This window comes from Spermophilus citellus (assembly GCF_964194105.1).
Source record: "Spermophilus citellus genome assembly, chromosome: 10".
In the NCBI taxonomy this organism is placed as follows: Eukaryota; Metazoa; Chordata; class Mammalia; order Rodentia; family Sciuridae; genus Spermophilus; species Spermophilus citellus.
The window spans coordinates 129,251,326-129,271,655 of NC_138197.1; the positions used below are offsets into that span (position 1 = coordinate 129,251,326).

General features: G+C 38.4%; 1 protein-coding gene across 2 annotated transcripts in view; it reads right to left on the reverse strand.

The window, feature by feature from the left end:
• The window catches only part of MRTFA (myocardin related transcription factor A), a 119,017-nt gene that overhangs the window by 69,994 nt on the left and 28,693 nt on the right, over positions 1-20,330 (reverse strand). The window lies entirely within an intron of this gene.

Genomic DNA, 20,330 nt, shown 5'->3' on the forward strand with positions numbered 1-20,330 from the left:
AGGCAATGGGAGGGAAAACCACTATTGTAAGTAATTTGTTCTAGTGAGAAAATAGGTAAATCAGAATCAAATGTGTCTGGCCTAGCATGCACAAGGCACTGGGTTCAATCCCAGCACAAAGAAAGAAGGAAGGAAAAAAGGATGGATCGATCAATCAAATGTGTCACAATCATCTGCCATGGCTCCTGTTTACAGGGCCTGCTAGGGGCACTGAGAGTAGAGTCATTCTTCTCCATCTACTCCATATATACTGTAAATTGCTAAGTATTTGTAAAATGAAGAGAGAAAAACTTGCAACAGAAACCCTTAATTAGGCCAGGCGTGATAGCATACACCTGTATTCTCAGCAGCTCAGGAGGCTGAGTCAGGAGAATTACCAGTTCAAGGCCAGCCTTAGCAAAACAAGGCCCTATAGTAACTTAGTGAGACCTCGTCTTAAAATAAAAAATAAAAAGGGCTGCGGGTGTGGCTTACTGGGTTAAGTACCACTGGTTTCAATCTCTAGTACCAAAAAAAGGTGGGTGGGGGGTGGTGGTGCAATACCTTTCCCAATAAGAACACGTAAAGATAATTATTTGGTTAGTGTCAGAACACAAACACTACCAATAAATAATAATAAATAACTGGTATTGAGAACAAGGAGCAAATGGCATTTTCCAAATTACTGTGTGCTGCGGGGCGGGGGAGGAGGTAGAAAATGATAATGCTCTTTGCTTCAAGTATATAAACTTAATATACAAGTCAATAATTCCATTCCTGAGTATTTATCCCAGAAAACAAAAAATATGTATATCCATATAAGAGCTATACATGAATATTCAGAGCAGCTTTATTTGTAATTGTCTAAAACTAGAAATAACCTAAATGTCTTTCCACTTGTGAAAGGAATAAAAATTGTGGTACATCCATACATGGAAATACTACTTAAGTAATTAGAAAGAAAAAACCCCACCAACTATTGCTATAGGCACCAACGCTGATGGATGTCAAAAGCATTATGCTAATAACAGAAGACAGAAACATAAGTCTACACACTGTATGACTAATTATTTGAAGTTCAGGAAAAGGCAAAATTCAGAGGTCTCCCCAGAGGCATGTGAAGCTTTTTGGGGTAATGGAAATATTCTGTATCCTAACTGTACTGGTATAATTTTTATCAAAACTCACTGAACTGTACTCTTAAACAAGGTTTTGTATTTTATTGTACATAAATTTACCTCAACTAAAAAAAATAACAATAACAATAACAGATTAAAGCCAAGCACACTGGTGCATCCATGTAATCCCAGCAACTCAGGAGGCTGAGGCAGGAGGATCACATGGGCAACTTACCAAAAACCTGTCTCAAAAGGAAAAAGCACCTGGGCTGAGATCAGAATTATTTTAAAAAAACAAAACAAACAAACAAACAAACAAACAAAAAAACCCCACCAATCCAAAAAGATGGGAAGGGCATTCTAACCAAAGGAAGAGGCATGTACAAAAGCAAAAGGTGTGAAAACAATTACTTGGGGATTTGAGAATAGAAAAAGAGAAATAGAGACAAGTCATTTTGCCAGCATTGTGAAAAGGAAGAGGACAAGACCAGCAGGCTGGTTACAAGGAGGGAAGTGAGAACTCAAACTATAGTTAATCTCCAGAAACCAAGCCAGGAGGTGTTTTATTCTCATCTAAAAGGCTATATATGCAACAAATAAACCCGATAAACATTAGTTTAAGATGCACTTTACTATATTTACAAACACAGCATATACTTAAAAATCTTTACAAACAAATGTCAGCACACTTCCATCTTCCATGCTTTACTACATACTTGCTCATGCAATAAATATTTACTAAGTGTGTATTATACATACAGTACAGGCACAGGCAAGTAAAGAGATGAACTGTCACAGCAACCAAGACAACCAGATTGTTTTTTAGTCTGCCCAAGACCTATATACAGATCATCCACCTGTCAGAAGTAGGACAGGGACAGTGTAAACTTAAGGCTGAGAATTTGCGTCTGGAATCCCACTGCCCTAAACTCAAACTATGACTCTGACCCCCTACCACCAATCTGGCTCTGAGTAAATCACTCAACCTCTCTGGGTAATCCTTTTCACACCTGGAAATGGGGATTACATCACCAAATTCATGGGGTTTTAGAAAGAATTTAATGATACAATCAATTAATCAGTATGTCTGTTATGCAGAAAATAATTTAGCAAATTGTTCCTTTTGTTGTATTGTTTAATAAAAATACTCACAGGGTAGGAAAAGGGGGAACAAGGTATTTTTAAAAAATAACTGTTTAACATTACCAAATTAATATTTTAGTGAACTCACAACTGTTTTCTCATAAAGATGTCATGCTTGGAACCCACATTCCTTTAGAATTTCTCAAACTGTTAATGTCTGCCTGCGTTACATGACCTAGTAAATTAAATAAAAACCATCACCCAAAATAGGAAGCCAGTCACAGTCTCTCCCAGGATTCCTTGTTCTGATTCTCTGAGTAATACTGAGTCATTTAAAGAGCAGAGACAACACAGAGTACTGACAAGCAGCCTGAACACAAAACTGTGGAATGGAATTGCCAGAGCACACTTTGGAACAGCCATTTACCAAAAGTAGAACTTTCTGAAACAGAAAAAAAAAGATGAAAGGAGAGTTTTCTAACTGGCTAAACCTTTGGGTAATCATGTCTTCAGGGAGGGGAAAAAAAAAAAATATATATATATATATATATATGTATGTATGTGTGTGTGTGTGTGTGTGTGTGTGTGTAGCATTTAATAATGTTCCTCAAGCAAAATAATTTTTGAAAAACTAAAGAGTGCTGCTCCCTCTAATCACATACTCAAAAATGTTTTAACCATCTTTCTAAAATAGGTTTTCTGGGGATGGGGATACTGGAATCCACATGCTAGGCAGGTGTTTTCTATAACTGAGCTACATCCTCAGACCTTCTTGTCTTTGAGACAGGGTCTCATTAAGTTGCCCAGGCTGGCCTTGAACTGGCAATTCTGTCTCAGCCTCCCGAGTCACTGGGATTGATTACAGGTGTCTGCCACTATGCCTAAGCTAAAACATTTTTTTCTTACAAATGATTTTGAAAGCAAGAATGGTCATTTAAAAAGATTTTGAAGGCAGACCATACAACACAAAAAGAAAACATCTTATCTGTGACCTTAGACATTAAGGGTTGCTAAGGTTTGAATATGGTCTGAGTATGTCTCTCACAAAGGTTTGTGGTTCATGTACTAGGTGTCTAGTCACCAGTATGTGGGTGTTGAGATGGTAGAATCTTTAAAGGTGCGGCCTAATGGAAGGTGGTTAGGTCACTGGAGGAACTGCACTCAGCAGGGATTCTCATGGGACCCCAGTTAGTTCCAATGAAAGTGGATTGTTGTAATAAGAGCGAGTCTGGCCCCAAAATTCCTTTGGCTTCCTATCTTTCCGTGTGATCTTTCCTTCTTGCACATACTCCCACCATGATTCCACTGCCATGTCGTAATATTGCCAGAAGGGCCTACAAAGAGCCAAGCAAAAGCTAGCACTATGCTCTGGGATCTCAAGAACCACAAGGTACACAAAGCTCTTTTCTTTACAAACTACCCAGTCTAGGGTATTTTGCTATAGAAACAGAAAATGGACTAAGACAAGGGCCAAACTTTACTAAAACTTATCCCCATAAATTCCCCTTTGATTTGAAATCAAGCATGTGATACTTCAACACAAACACAAGAATTTAAGAAGCAGAGGAAATCTGGACAGGATTTTAGTATAATTTTTTATTCTAATAAAGTAAAAATCTATACCTGTAAACAGAAAGAATACCATACTTATATGTATTTATTTCTTATTGGTGGTTTACCATCTACTTTATGAAAAATAGTGCTCTATGGATTAATCATCATAGTTCAGCCCCCAGGATCTTTTTTCCTACTTAGTGCCACAGAGGACATGTTTGCTACCATGCTCTGCCACCCCTCTCCCAACTCATCAATGCACAGGGCCAGCAACTAGTGAAGTTCTGAACAACCTATGTACTCCTGCTCTGCTCATCTTGCTGAAAGGCCTCAGGTTGTACTGTGTGTCACCCAAAGGCTGGGGTCGTGGCTCAGAGCACTTGCCTAGCATGTGTGAGGCCCTGGATTTGATTCTCAGCACCACAAATAAATAAATAAAGGTCCATCAACAAGTAATATTTTTAAAAAAAGAAAGAAATCCCCAAAGCAAATTCTTCCTATTAGGTGAAGAAGAGCAGGGCTAATCAGGCTAGAAATCTTGTTCATTTGTGCTTCACCACTAACTGCTTGTGACTGTCCCAAAACATACAATAAAATATTTGTTCTCTGTCAATGGTTCAGATGTCACCAAACAATCTCTCCACATTATGAACTGTCAACAAAATCAGAAGTACACAGTTGGGGGCATATCAGATGATGTCAAACTCCATTCTGCTGGCTCTTTCACATTACTTCATTGATCTCACATCTTTCAAAGTACAAAGTCACCAGAGGTCCTCTGTCAAAAGGTCATCTCCCTTCGCTTCACCTCTGAAGCAAGGTCATGGTCCTGTAAATTGTTCTGCTAATTCATACATGTCCCCAGAAGTCAGAAACCCCAGATACCACACTTACCAGGGTTATATATTTCCTTCACAGACACCAATCCCCTAGTTCACATACATACAAGGACAGGATAAACCAGAGAGCCATTTAACTACATGGTGTCTATAACCAGGGAATCTAAAAAAAGCTTTAGCCCTTGGTATGGTGAGTTGGCTTGGCTTCTTTCAAAAGTAATATATTCACAATCACTTCCAATTTGGAATCCCTTGTAAATTTTCAAAATTTAACTTTTTTTGGAAAATTTAAAACATTTCATAATTTTTAAAATGTGCCACCTATGCTAACTAAAAATTCTGATGCATTCATCAACAACACAATTTTTCGTTTTTTTATTTTGTTTTGTTTTGGTGCTGGTACTTTCCTGAACATTATCTGCTTAGTGCTATGTTCGACTTCCCCGGAAAAATTGTCTCTGCAGCAAAAATCTGCCAAGAAGCCTAGGGAAAAAGGCTTTACCCAGATGCACAAATATAGTCCTAAGTATAATTTAGTTCTGTACAACAATCTCATTAATAGATATCTTAATTTGAATGCCCACATTTTTACTATAATGGAACTGTTATATTCATCTGTCCTCTGATACTGTTCAACCCAAGTTTCATTGGGATTTTAAGGAGATAGAGCTGTACTGCCAAAGAGGCTGGATTTTCTTATGGCTTATTTCTGTTAAGAATCCTAACTATAGTCCTGATTGGAATGATTTCAAAATAACAGCAAGCTAACACTTCACACCCATTTGACCAGTGGAAAACTTAAAAGATCTTATAGCATCTATACATACCAGAGAGGTGGGCAGGGGTGGGGAGAGTATCCTCATACATACCTGTGAAAACGTGAAGTCTTTAAAAAACAATTTGGTAGCATTGTCTATTGAACCTAAAGATACTTAGTCCTCTTATAGAAATATATTATGTTAAACTTAATTTAAAAGGATATGGGATGTATATTGATGCAGGAAGCTGGTCAGGAAAAGCTGTAGTTCAAAGCCAGCCTGGTCAACTTAGCGAGATTCTCTATCAAAAAATAAAAAGGGCTAGGATGTAGCACTCCTGGATTTAGTCCCCAGTACCACCACCACCACCCCAAAAATAATAATAATAATAATAATATATATCTACATATTACAGATTAATTTTTTTAAAAAAAGAAGAAAAGAGAGCTACAGACAGGAGGTACAGGGGAGCAGAGAAGGAAAAAACAAACATTCACCAACAGGGGAATGTACATACAAGCTACAAAGTAGTATGTAGTCATTAAAAAGGATTAATTTGAGCTGTGTCAGATGATGGAGAAATTCCATTAAGTACTACTGAGTGTTTCAGGCTCAGTGGCCCATGTCTGTAGTTGCAGTTACTGGGAAGCCTGGAGTAAGAGAGTTACTTGAGCCCAAGAGTAAGTGACCAGCCTGAGCAACACAAGATCCCATCTATATTGAGAGAGAGAGAGAGAGAGAGAGAGAGAGAGAGAGAGAAAGAAAGGGAGAAAGAAAGGGAGAAAGGAAGGAAGGAAGGAAGGAAGGAAGGAAGGAAGGAAGGAAGGAAGGAAGGAAGGAAGGTCTGTCTGTCTACATCCCTCAGATTGCAGATCTCTTGCCTGCAGCATCTCTCAGGGAGGGAGGAAGGGGGGAAGAAAGAAAGAAATTTTCAATTGAGACACACCTTTATATATAAAGGCAGGGCCACAGGTTCCCTGATGAATGGAGTGCTTTATGTCCATAGAAAGTGGCTCTGAATGTAAACACAGTTTACTAGGAAGAGACAACCCCATTTGTTCATACCAGCATCTGGACTATATTTTATTTTTTGTTATTTAGTTAATCAAACGAGAGACTAAATTTCCCTCAACTATTATCAGAAGAAACACATTTTTTCCCTAAACACCACTGTACTAATCGTAATATAACACAGTAAGGGCACACATGCCAGGTTCTATGTGCTTTCATACAATCAACAACTTTAATCCTCACAAAAAAATACCCAGTGGTTCTGAACACAGGGCAATTATGACCATGAGGGGACATGATATGGAAATATATGGAGACATTTTTGCTTGTCACAGCTGGAGAAGATGAGTCCCAGAAGTGGAAGGCTGCAAAGGCTCCACTCACATCTGTTACACCACACTGCCTCTCTACTACCAACTGTAACAAATGTCTTCCAGCTCCTTCAATGTGCTATTTCATTTGTCCTCTCCAGGTCCTCACACAGATCACTCTGCTGCAACATTCATCACTTAAAAAATCCCTTCCTCTGCAAAGCCTTCTTGCAATGTTCCCTAAATTGTTTGGATTCCCCTGCTCTGCTCTCCCATGGCATTCTGAAATATTCTTTAATAACCCCTATTTTGTTTTATTATAATTTATAATTACTTATCTGCCTTCACCAATAAATTTCAGGCTGGGAGAGGACACGAACCATGTCTGTCTTGTTCACCACTATACTCCTGGCACCTGGCACAGACTCTGGCATATTTTAGGTGCTGAGTGAATAATTTCACATGACCCCTGCACCATAAAGCACCTCTCCTAAACCCCTTCCAAAAATGATTGTTTCTAAATTATTTTCTAAAACCTATGCTCAAATATCACATATTTTAGGCTTCAGATTTTGATTTACCCAAGCTATTTTACTTAAAGGATGTCTTTTTTCCTGTATACCTACAAAAAGCAGGCAAAACATTTTATGCATCTGTGCAAACTTGGAAATAACTTTCACAAACTTAGCACTTAAAAAGTAATTCTTATGGTTCTCTTTGGTTTCTCCTTGTGATCTGTTCTTCTTGCACATGCTCCTGCCTTGATGCCATTCACCCTGATTGATGTCATGTAGCCAAGGTGGCCCTCACCAGAGACCAAATCTATAAAGCCTCCTGTACTTTCAGCTTTCAAAAATTATGAACTTGGGCTGGGGATGTGGCTCAAGCGGTAGCGCGCTCGCCTGGCATGCATGCGGCCCGGGTTCGATCCTCAGCACCACATACCAACAAAGATGTTGTGTCCACCGAGAACTAAAAAATAAATATTAAAAATTCTCTCTCTCTCTCTCTCTCTCTCTCTCCTCTCTCACTCTCTCTTTAAAAAAAAATTCTCTCTCTCCTCTCTCACTCTTTCTTTAAAAAAAAAATTATGAACTAAATAAGCCTTTTTGTCTTTATAAAATTCTTTTTTAATGAATGTAAACAGATTGTTTTTTGTTGTTGTTTATTTGTTTTATTTATTTATTTGGCACTAGGGCTTGAACCCAGGGGCATTTTGCACTGAGCTACATCCTCAGCCCTTTTTTGTTTTAAGACAGGACCTCGCTAAGTTGCTGAGATGGGTCTTGAGCTTGTGATCCTCCTGCCTCAGCCTCCCAAGTCTCTGGGATAAAAGGCATGCACCACTGCACCTGGCTTCTTTACAAAATTCTTAATAAATTTCTTAAAAGTAATTATTGTGTACTAAGGATTCATTTGATATTATTTTTTAAAACTATATGTAAATCTATAATTATCTCGGGGCTGGGGTTGTGGCTCAGCGGTACATAATTTGCCCAGCATGCGTGAGGCACTGGGTTCAATCCCCGGCACCACATAAAAATAAAACAAAGGTATTATGTCCATCTACAACTAAAAAATATTTTTTATAAAAATTTACAATTATCTCAATTAAAATTTCAATTAAAGAAATTGACAAACTAAATAATTAGTTACTCAATGACTATTGACTTCCCACTATCTGGTGAGGGCCAAACTCTAATATTCAAGTTACTCAGTAATCCAGCTAATCATTATGATCATTATGTATTTGACACAATCTTCCAACTGTCCCACTTTTCCCATTCTAATCAAGGTGAAACCCTTAGTCTTCCTTACATAGCACACCTAGTCTGGTATCCAGATCTTTCCTTAGGATTCTCTTCCTACCTGAACACCATCTGATTCATCCTTCCTTCCTCTGACTCCTCTTGCCTATCCCTAAATACATTTATCCTTCTTGCCTTCATTTTCCTGACCCCATTTATCTTTTCTTTCTCAGGATCTTGTGACCCCTTGTAGTCCCTGTATCTCCAACAATGTAAATTTTGTGGATATCAGAATCATTCTTTCTACTTCTCAGGAATCCCCCAGAATAAGTATCATAGTGATAAGCATATAATCGATAGTTGATAAACACTTGCTAACTAAAATAAGTCTCATGCTAGCCATGAATATGATCAGCCCTCAATCACCCATGCCAAATTCCCCAGAAAGAACTCATGGAAGATGAACCCAACTATCTCTTACAGTGGGAAAGAACGATTATATTCCTATCAAGTACTGTTTAAGCAAAGTTGTTTCCAATTTTCCAGAAAGTCATGAGGCTGCCACAAAGATTTAACCACACGACTCCTCCCTTGTCAGGGCTCGGTAACTGCTCAGTTTATCAGTTCACACTGACAAACAACTGTTCAACTTTCCTCATCTGTGCAACAAATAAATAAACCAAAAAAAAAAAACAAAAAAAAACAAGCAGAGGTCGTCATATTCCATCCTAATAGATTATCCTTTAAGCACACACACACAAAAAATCACCCATTCTAACACTTACTGGGCAAATATCTTGCTTGTGTCAAATAAATGATTTTGGAAATGGAAAACAATGACAATATGAATAGGAATTCGAAAAATCTGTCTAAAAAAAAAAAGTCACCATTTACCATCTACTCTTAGCATAACCCAGAACTGATAGAGACAGATTCTTCCCATAGTCCACAGAGATTTGCCTTGGCCTATGGCTATTTTCCCTACAGGAAAGTTTCTAAACTCCTAAAACTCCCTCTGGTTTGCTTCTCTTTCTCACCAAGCGGGTCAAAGTTCCCTTATAACAACATACCAAAAACTGAAAAGCTAAGTTTCTCAGTCTGGATTTTTGTTTACACCTGGTAGAATCTATAGTTTTCTCCCAAAGGGAATTCAAAATGCCTATATTTATTTCCAGAAAAATTTTCAAATACTTTCAGTAACCTAATGGCAACAGTTTTGCTACTAAAAAATTTCCCAGTATCTTCCTGTTTTGGCAGATTCTGCTGAAATCCCCCTCCCCTTAAGGGGAAATTTGAGTAAAAACACTGACGGCTTCAAGTTCCCTCAGGCAAATTTCCAGTTCCAGTGCAAGGCCACGAGGTTAAACATTTCTCAATGACGCAGGCTCCCTCAGAAGGAAGAACAAGAAAAAAAAATACATATATCAAAACTTATTCTTCCCAGTGCAATAAATCAAAAGAGGCAGTGCAAAGTTCAACTATATACTTTTGCTATGCCAAGGCCTCTGGGGGAGCACAGAACCCGAATGAGAGGTATGGTATGGAAAAAGGGCAACTCCTGCAGTCTAGTCACATCGACAGGCCTCTCTCTAGATTCTGTAGCTCATCTACACTATATTAATACAGTGTATGTTTTTAGCCACTGCATAATTCATGGCCACGATAAAGCAACTAAAGCAAAGTAACTAAATTAGTGATTGTGGGTTGAGGAATGAAGAAACACATGAAGTAAATCACTATTTAGGACTAAATTGTATGTTAGGTTGTGAAAGTCAAAGAAAACTACATATAATCAACTTCTCAGAGAAAGAATATAAGGTTGTATAGAGAAATCAAAATTATATGATAGGCTGACAGGATTCTTGGATCTCTAGCCACCTGCAGAAAGATAAGAGAACAAAATAAAATCAGAACTGTCTCCCAGGAACTGATTCACAGATTACAGAACTTTAAGAGTGAAAAAGAACTTAATGATTTTAGAGTTAGAAATGACAATAAAATGCCAATGATGAAAATATTGTCAATCTGTAGAGTGCTTTATTTCTCAAAGTGTTTGCATTCATTTGGCCCTTAAATAAAAATTATTATATACTGCTATGTGTTGATACCATCTGTGCTTTCAAGGAATTTCCTTCCTATGATGAGACCTGCTAGGAACAATAGATTGAAACAACTGCTCTGTGGTGGAATGTGCCAAACATAAGGAGAGCACATGAGATAGGACATGGAGATTTCCAGGGGAAGGAAGACAAACATGAGTCTCTGAAGCAGCAGCACTTTATTTGAGATTTGAAGGATAAGTATAAGCCAGCAGGCTGACAAGCACAGCAAGGAACGAATGGTCAAGGCAGAGGCAAGATTATATGCAAGAGGGATCTGAGGGTGTAGCTCAGTGGTCTAGCACGTGCTTAGCATACATGAGGCCCTGGGTTCAGTCTCTAGCACCTATCCACCCCACAAAAAGATGATACACAAAGGAATACAAAAATAAAATAAAAGGGCATCAACTACTCTAGAAACCAAAAGCTGGTCAGTACTGCCGGAGATCATGAGGTTGGAAGTGGCAAGGGATGACCAAATAGTGAGAGACCAAACAGTCAAATTCAACAGTTTTTTAAAACAAAGAGAAGAATTCTGAGGAGGAAAATAAAATGATTTCAAAGTATCTTCAGCAGCTGAATGAAGGATAGGGTGGAGAAGAGGTAGGCTTTAAGCAGGGAGACCAATAAGATGGATATTAAAATTTTTTAAAACCTACCCAGAAATGATGAGAATGTGATCTAGGGCAGTGACACAAAATGGGAGAGGACAAAGAAGAGAAAGTCAGATAGATGTGAGGCATACTGGAAAGAGGAATCAAAGGCGAGTGCTAGCTTTCCGGTTAGGGCAACTGGTGCCAAGTTAGGGAATGCAGACCTGGGGAATGGTGGCATTGGGTTTAAATGTATGAGTTATCTAGAAGTCCACGTGGGAAAATCAGTGGGTTAACCAAATCCAGAACTCAGGAACTAGGTCAGGGGTAAAGATAAAGGGACACACATCACTCAGTAGATGGTAGATGAAGCCACAGTTTGGAATAAAATTGTTAGGGAGAATATGTAGACTGAAGAGAAAAACTGTCAAAGACAAGGCTGAACACAAACTGTAAGAGAGTGAACAGTGGCCCGAAAGGCAGAAGGCCAGACATAGAGAAACCGCTGTCTCTGGTTTAGCTGCCCAGTACCTTCCTTTTGGGGGAAATTCTAAGAAGGGGGAAGACAGGCCCCCCTTTCTACTATAGCAACTGAAATAATAGATACTCCTTCACTCAGCTCCCAGGACTCTAGCTCACAAATATATAACCTACATTCCGCTAATCAGACCTTCCTATCTGGGACTTCAACTACTAAGGAAATGATGCGAAGGCAGAAACATAATCAATTATCCCTGGCATTGTGGCAAGTGTCTACTGGTGGCAGTGCCAACAGCAGCAGGGATTCACTGGAAACCAGGCAAGCAGCAGTGGCAGAAAATCCAGAGAGCAGTCCTCAGAAGGCTGGTAGCACAACATGGTTTTCACTAGGCTCTGCCTTATTCAGTTTCTGTTCATTTTCTGAACTTTGTTATCCAGTCTTCATTCCGTTTTCCTGGTAAGGCTGTGCATTATTCAGTACTCTTCCAATAAAATTTATTTTATGCTTAGGCTTTAGGCAAAGAACCCTGAATAGGACCAAATGAAGACGGGGACAGCATTGAATCGGGCCATACAGTAAAGAAAGATCAGGTAAGAGGAGAACTAAAGTGGGTCAGACCCACTGGATAAAGTAAATAATAGGTCACTGGTGACCCTGGTGAAATTGTTCACAGGTGCTATCTCATTCCATCCCTACAACACCTTTTGTGGAAGATAAGGAAGGTACTATATTTTAAGGATATAAAAACTGAGGCTAAAAGAGATTAAGGTGATTGCTTGAGGTCAGGCAGCTCAATTTACAACCCAAGGTTATCCTCAAGAAAGTTATTTTAAGGGCGCTCATTAAAGGAGATGTTAAATGACAATCCTAGTTCTCATACCAAATGTCACCTGACACAGATGATGAATACCTATATGATTCCAGTTTTAGTCTTTCAGCTCACTTTGGTAATATAAAGAAGATCCTAGTAAAAGCACTAGCATCCTTGTCCTTATAGACAATCACCTAGAATCAGACCTAATGAGGTCTCTTGCCCCCAGCCTTTCCTTGGTCACTGCTTAAAGAATACAAAATCTGCTAAAAGGGACTCTTCAATTGAAAGAAGGAATCTTCTATCCCTGGCCATGAGAACCGCTGTGGGAATGAGAAGTTGAAGCTTTCAAAAGATGATGATGATTTCTCAACCTCATTCCTTTGGGATATGTCACAGCCAGGAAGGGAGAAATTGGAAAAAGCAGCTTTCACAAGCTGCCAAATCCATGTCCTAGTCCCAGGAGATAATTAGCCAATGAGGTTTTGTGGAGCTGATGTAATGCTGGCAGAGGCTAAAATTTTATGGTTGAACATGTAGCCTCTTGATATTTAGCTCCAGGACTAAAAAGGATGACATCCTGAAAAGCCAAGAAACTCATACCCGTAACACCACCACTTAGCAATCTGCATTTAAGAGTAATTTGTAAACTTTAACTGATCCATCTTTTTCAGGAATAGTTTACCAGAGCATTTGTTAAAGTATAAATTTTCTAAATCTTATTTAACTCTTTTGCTATGAAGAGAAATTCCTAAGCACCTCCAAAGAACAAAGACAATTTAGAATGCTTAGAAGTAACAAAAGAAAGAATTAGAAGAAAGAGAAGTTTTCCAAGAAGTTAAGTCTGTTTGTGGTACTTTAATCCCACTACCAGCACACCAAGTTTAGAGCTGTCTCACATCCTTATGAAAACAATTTTTGAAACTAAGTACACTAAGCCACAAGCTTTCAGGAGCACCATATATCTCACAAAAATTGTCAATCTTAACCTCAAAAGTACTCTGAGATGCAAGCAATAATTATCAATGGACAAGAAGCAGGAGTATTAGGACATTAAAACTCTTGGTTTGACCGTAAGATGTGATCTTCAAAAAGAACACTTGCCATTTTAGTAAAAATTGGTCAGTCTTAAATATGGTATAAAGATTCTCCCAAAGCCTGGACAAATCTAGGTACATTAAAAAGAAAAAATTCAAAGCCCTAATCAATAAGCTAAAATACACAGTGCCTCCAAACATTTGTTAGCCCCTTGCCTGAAATGAGACCGTTCTTGGTTCAACCCTGAGCAGAGGTGCATCTAGTGATATGGATACAAACACTGTATCTTTACAATTTCACAAAAACTGAGAATCATGCTTTTTAAAAATCAATGAAGGGAAGTTAGAGATGGCTTACAAAAAAAAAAAGTGGGCCTCTATCCCTTTAAAAACTGGAACAAGACAGGGAAGCCCTCTTTCACCACTTCTATTTAACATAGACCTTTTTTTTTTTGCTTTTTTTAGAGAGAGAGAATTTTTTTAATACTTATTTTTTAGTTTTTGGCAGACACAACATCTTTGTTTGTATGTGGTGCTGAGGATTGAACCCGGGCCGCACGCATGCCAGGCGAGCACGCTACCACTTGAGCCACATCCCCAGCCCACATAGTTCTTGATACACTAGCCAGAGCAATTAGACAGATGAAAGAAATTAAAGGGATATGGATAGAAAAAGAAGAACTCAAATTAGCATTATTTGCTGATGATATGATTCTATACCTAGGAGACCCAAATAATTCCATCAGAAAACTTCTAGAACTAATACATGAATTCAGAAAAGTAGCAGAATGCAAAATCAACACCCATAAATCACAGGCATTTCTATATATCAGTGACAGACCCTCTGAAAGGGAAATAAGGAAAACTACCCCACTTACAATAGCCTCAGGGGGGAAAAAAACTTGGGAATCAACAAGAGAGGTGAAAGACCTCTACAACAAAAACAACAGAACTCTGAAGAAAGAAATTAAAGAAGACCTTAGAAGATGAAAATATCTACCTTGTTCTTGGATAGGCAGAATTAATATTGTTAAAATGACCATACTACCAAAAGCATTATACAGATTTAATGCAATTCTAATCAAAATTCCAATGGCATTCCTCACAGAAATAGAAAAAGAAGTCATGAAATTCATATGGAAAAATAAGAGACCCAGAATAGGTAAAGCAATCCTTAGCAAGAACAGTGAAGTGAGTAGCATCACTATATCAAACCTTAAACTATGCTACAGAGCAATAGTAACAAAAACAGTGTGGTACTGGCACCAAAATAGACTTGTAAACCAATAGTACAGAATAGAGGAGACAGAGACAAACCCACATAAATACAGTTATCTTATATTAGACAAAAGTGCCAAAAACATACATTGGAGAAAAGATAGCCTCAACAAATGGTGTTGGGAAAACTGGAAATCCATACGCAACAAAATGAAATTAAATCCTTATCTTTCACCATGCACAAAACTCAACTCAAAGTGGATCAAGGACTCAGGAATTAAACCAGAGAAACTGTACCTATTATAAAAAAAAGTAAGCCCAAATCTCCATCATGTCAGATTAGGCTCCAATTTCCTTAATAAGACTCCTATAGTGCAAGAGTTAAAATCAAGAATCAATAAATGGGATGGATTCAAAGTAAAAAGCTTCTTCTCAGCAAAAGAACAATCAGTAAAGTGAATAGAGAGCCTACATTTTGGGAGCAAATTTTTACCAAACACACATCAGACAGAGTACTAATCTCTAGTATATATAAGGAACTCAAAAATCTAAATACCAAAAAAATTCAAATAACCCAATCAATAAATGGGCCAAGGAACTAAACAGATACTTCTCAGAAGATGATATATAATCAATCAACAAATATATGAGAAAATGTTCAACACCTCCAGCAATTGAGAAATGCAAATCAAAACTACTCTAATGGGCTGGGGATGTGGCTCAAGCGGTAGTGCGCTCGCCTGGTATGCGTGCGGCCCGGGTTCGATCCTCAGCACCACATACAAACAAAGATGTTGTGTCTGCCGAAAACTAAAAAATAAATATTAAAAACTCTCTCTCTCTCTCTCTCTCTCTCTCTCTCTCTCTCTCTCTAAGAAAAAAAGAAAAACTACTTTAAGATTTCACCTCACTCCAGTCAGAATGACAGCTATCAAGAGTACAAACAACAATAAGTATTGGCGAGGATGTTCGGGGAAAGGCACACTCATACATTGCTGGTGGGACTGCAAATGGGTGCAGCCAATATGGAAAGCAGTATGGAGATTCCTTGGTAAACTGGGATTGGAACCACCTTTTGATCCAGCTATCCCACTCCTTGGTCTATAAACAAAGGACTTAAAAACAACATACTATAGGGACACAGCCACATCAATGTTTACAGCAGCACAATTCACAATAGCTAAACTTTGGAACCAACCTAGATGCCTATCAGTTGATGAATGGATAAAGAAAATGTGGTATATATACACAATAGAATTCTATTCAGCATTAAAAGAGAATAAAATCATGGCATTTGCAGGTAAATGAATGGAGTTGAAGAATATAATGCTAATTAAAGTTATCCAATCCCAAAAAAAACATGCCAAATGTTTTCTCTGATGTAAGGATGCTAATTCATAATGGAGCTGAGGATAGCATAGGAGGATTAGATGGACTCTATATAGAGCAAAGGAGAGGGAGGGAAAGGGAGGGGGCATGGGGATAGGAAAGATGGTGGAATGAGATGGACATCAGCACCCTAAGTATGTGTATGAAGACATAAATGATGTGACTCTACTTTGTGTACAATCAGAAACATGAAAAATTGTGCTCTAGGGGCTGGGGATGTGGCTCAAGCGGTAGCGCGCTCGCCTGGCATGTGTGCGGCCCGGGTTCGATCCTCAGCACCACATACAAACAAAGATGTTGTGTCTGCGAAAACTGAGAAAGAAATATTTAAAAATTCATAAAAAAAAGAAAAATTGTGCTCTATATGTATAATATGAATTGTAATGAATTCTGCTGTCATATATAACAAATCAGAATTTTAAAAAAGTGGCCCTCTAAATTCTATAAAGGAATTAAAGAGCCATTAGCAAGATGGTTTGTACTTACTTCTCAGGGAAATGTTAATCTGAACAAACTACTGGGATGGGGACCTGGATACAGAATGGGGTAACTTTCTTTTTTTCCCAATGTCTCCAATATTTCATGTTCACTTCATTCATTCACTAACATGCATTTATGCAACATTTAAGTATCAAGCACCTAGATAGATGCTGTACATAAATAGGTAAAACAATAACATCAATAACAGAGAGATATCTGCCTTTGTAGAATTTACAGTCTAGTGAGGAAAAGAAGCAACAAACAAAATTCATAAACAAACATATAATCTCAAAATGTAACTACAATGAAGACAGTGAGCATGAGAAGGTATGAGGAAACCTGAGGTAGAAAGATACTCTCTGAGACCTAAAGAATAAGCAGGAAATAAAGTTTTATTCTAAACTATCTAAACCAGAATTTTATCCCCATGCATGTGGGAAGCACATTTTTTTCTAGACTCTCAAACACCTTTCATGCAATATTCAGCATGTGTCAAATTCTATGAGGACATGGAAAAATATACTTTTTCTTTCTTCAAATTTACGAAATTTCCTAAAAACATTCAAACTAACTACCTTAGTCTGAATGTTTTTAGGAAAACATTGGGATTAATCACAAACTTAGTAACATTGAATCATTTGACCAAAAGCCTAAATGCAAGAAGATCTTCAGGATAAAGCTAAGGGAAGACTATTTGCAAACATCTCATGCTAACTTAGCAGATATAAAACTCAGATGTTTAGAAGTTTCTCAAAGCTTCTCAGAAGAAATGAGGGTTCAGGAAGCAAGGAATCTTATTTTCTAACCAGTGCCAACAAAGTCCTTCACATAGCACATGTTCACACTCTAAAGATACACAGGTTTAAATTTAATTCCAACTCACAGAACTATGTGTTACGTCAGAAAAAAATTCTAACGTACATTTATGGCAAGATGCTTGAGAGGTTTTGCTTAGTTTTAAACACATGACACTGGCTTTGGCCATGGGTGCAAGTTAGAAATCTTACCGCAATATAATTCAAAAATCCTTGTGAACAGGTACAAGAGTCACTGCAGAAAACAAGGATGCTTCCAAATAAAGGTAAGGGCTTATCATATACAGGCTTATTTCTAAGTAGGATCAAAAAAAAATTTTTTTAATGCTGTCCCTAATGTAGAAATGAGGCGTAGGACAACAGAATTTTAAAATATAGGTATTCTAAAAAAGAAAAAAGGTTAGAGGGTTTTTGTGCATTTGTTTGTTTTCAATGTTATTTTTATGTTGTAGTTTTCTGGACAGGTGTTTAAAAAAAGGGTAGGGGGAAGAGGAGGAGATCAAAAAACACAGGTAGGCTTGTACTGGGAAGGAAAAAAAAAAAAAACAATGGAACCTAGATAACTCAGAAGCACCTACCAAAAGCTACCATATCATTATTACAGGAAAAAGGGCTTAAGGTTGGCATAACAGGAAACATAGTGTGGGTGGTAAAGAGCATAAAGCCATAACACACTTGGGTGCAAGGCTGGCTCTACCACTTACTGGGTATATGATATGGAACAAGTTTCAGATCCACTCTTTCCCTCAATTTCCTCTTCAGTAAAATGGGATTATAGAGCACCCATCTCATATAGCTGTAAGGATTAAGAGAGTTTAAGAGGGCTGGGGTTGTAGCTCAGTAGCAGAGTGCTTGCCTAGCATATGTGAGGCACTGGGTTCGATTCTCAGAACCATGTAACAATAAATAAAATACAGGTCCATTGACAACTTAAAAAAAAAAAAAAAACTTAAAAAAAAAGAGAGAGAGTGAGTTAAAGACCCTGAAACACTGGCTGGCATATTGTGATACTGTGATTTATAATAAGAAATATATATTTGGTATTTATCTCTATTCCTGGCACAGAGCTCCAAATAGTTGGAGCTCAGAATTTCCTAGGTGATAAGAGCAATAAAGGTGAAAGGACAGTCTTTTGTGTGTACAGTGTGGGGGTACTTCACACATGCTGGGTGAGTGCTCTACCACTGAGATATAACCACAATCTCAGTTCTTCTCTTTTAAATCCTTTTTTTGTGTGTGTGTGCCAGGGATTGAACCCAGGAGCACTTAACCACTGAGCCACATCCCCAGCCCTTTTATATATTTTATTTAAAGACAGAGTCTTGCTGAGTTGCTTAGGGCCTCACTAAGTTGCTGAGGCTGGCTTTGAACTCAAGATCCTCCTGCTTTAACCTCCTGAGTTGCTGGGATTACAGGCATGCGTCACCACACCCAGCTCTTTTAAATCTTAAAAGATGTTGGCCTAGAACTTGTGATCTTTCTGCATTGGCCTACAAAGTAGCTGGGACTACAGGGAGTAGCTGGGATTTTAGGTATATGACACCTTGACTGACAGGGAGCATCTTTTGTTATTCACAACAAGCCCCTTTCTTCCTACCTGGGATTATATTAAGGCAGTAACTTTGGAAAGCCATAAAATGGGAGACTGGTTACAAGGGGAGTCAATCATGTGACTGGTGAATTGAAACTCTAGGCTCTACTCTTGAATTCCTGAAAGGGTAGAGGGATTTAACCACCAATAGCCAGTAAGTTAATTCATAAAAATTCAGGGCAGTGTTTAGTGAACTTCCAGGTCGGTAAACTGGAATACCCAGAGAAGGCATGGAAGTTCAGGTGTAACCCTACTATGCCCTGGATATCTCCTCCAATGAGCAGCATCTGAGTTGTATTCTCTTTTCGGGGGGAAGAGGGGTGTACCAGGGATTGAATTCAGGGGCACTTGGCCACTAAGCCACATCCTGCCGCAGTCTGGCTGGGCACAAAATCACAAGCCACTCAAACAGGAACAAACTTTATTTTTGAAACTCCCACCAATGCCCTGTATGCTCCCGGGAAATATTCCCACCCACACATGTGGCATTCTCCCGGACACACACCAACAGGAAATCCCCCCTCTGGAATTCCCTCCTACCGCACTTCCCCAACCAATGGGAACTCTCCAGGAGTCCCATAGCAGGCCGAGGTGGACAGCAGGGGTCTAATATCCATTTGAATGCAGATCTTAACATAATCATATCATCTCAATGGCTTGCTGGCATCACCTTTCAACCAAAAATGTCATGCATCATTATTACTTGGCTATGGCTCTTAGCAACATCCCAAGCCCTATTTTGTATTTTATTTACAGACAGGATCTCACTGAGTTACTCAGTACCTTGCTTCTGCTGAAGCTGGCTTTGAACTCGTGATCCTCCTGCCTCAGCCTCCTCATTGGGATTACAGGCCTGAGTTGTATTCTTGATAGTAAACCTAAGTATAAGTAATGTGTCCTCCTGAGTTCTATGAGTTATTCTAGCAAATGATCCAAACCTGAGCAGGGAACTGTGGGAAATTCTGATTTGTAGCTAAGTCAAAGAGAGGTAGTGAGTAATATGGGGATGGACCCATTATGAAACCGAGTTAAACTACAGGTCACCCATTTGGTGAGAAATGAAGTTTGAAAGTAGTGGCACATTAAAGGAAAAAAGAAGAAGGAAGAAAGAGTGATTATCTTTTTCCTCTCCACACATAGTAAACCCTAATTAAGTATTAACTATTACTATTTTAAATATTTTTATATTTTTTCTTGAATTCTTACAAAATCTACTTAGAATTCCATATTCTATAAATTTCTTTCTTTTATGCTTTGGGGGAGGGTCAGTCTTTCTGCGGCACCCCACCCCCACCCTTGGTCTCTTTCAGTAAAGTTGTTTTTAAATATAAGGCTACCTCATGAATGCATTTAAAAATCTGTCCACCTGTGTGGCAGAACTTTAAATGAGTTGAGGCATGGCAGGACCCAAGAAA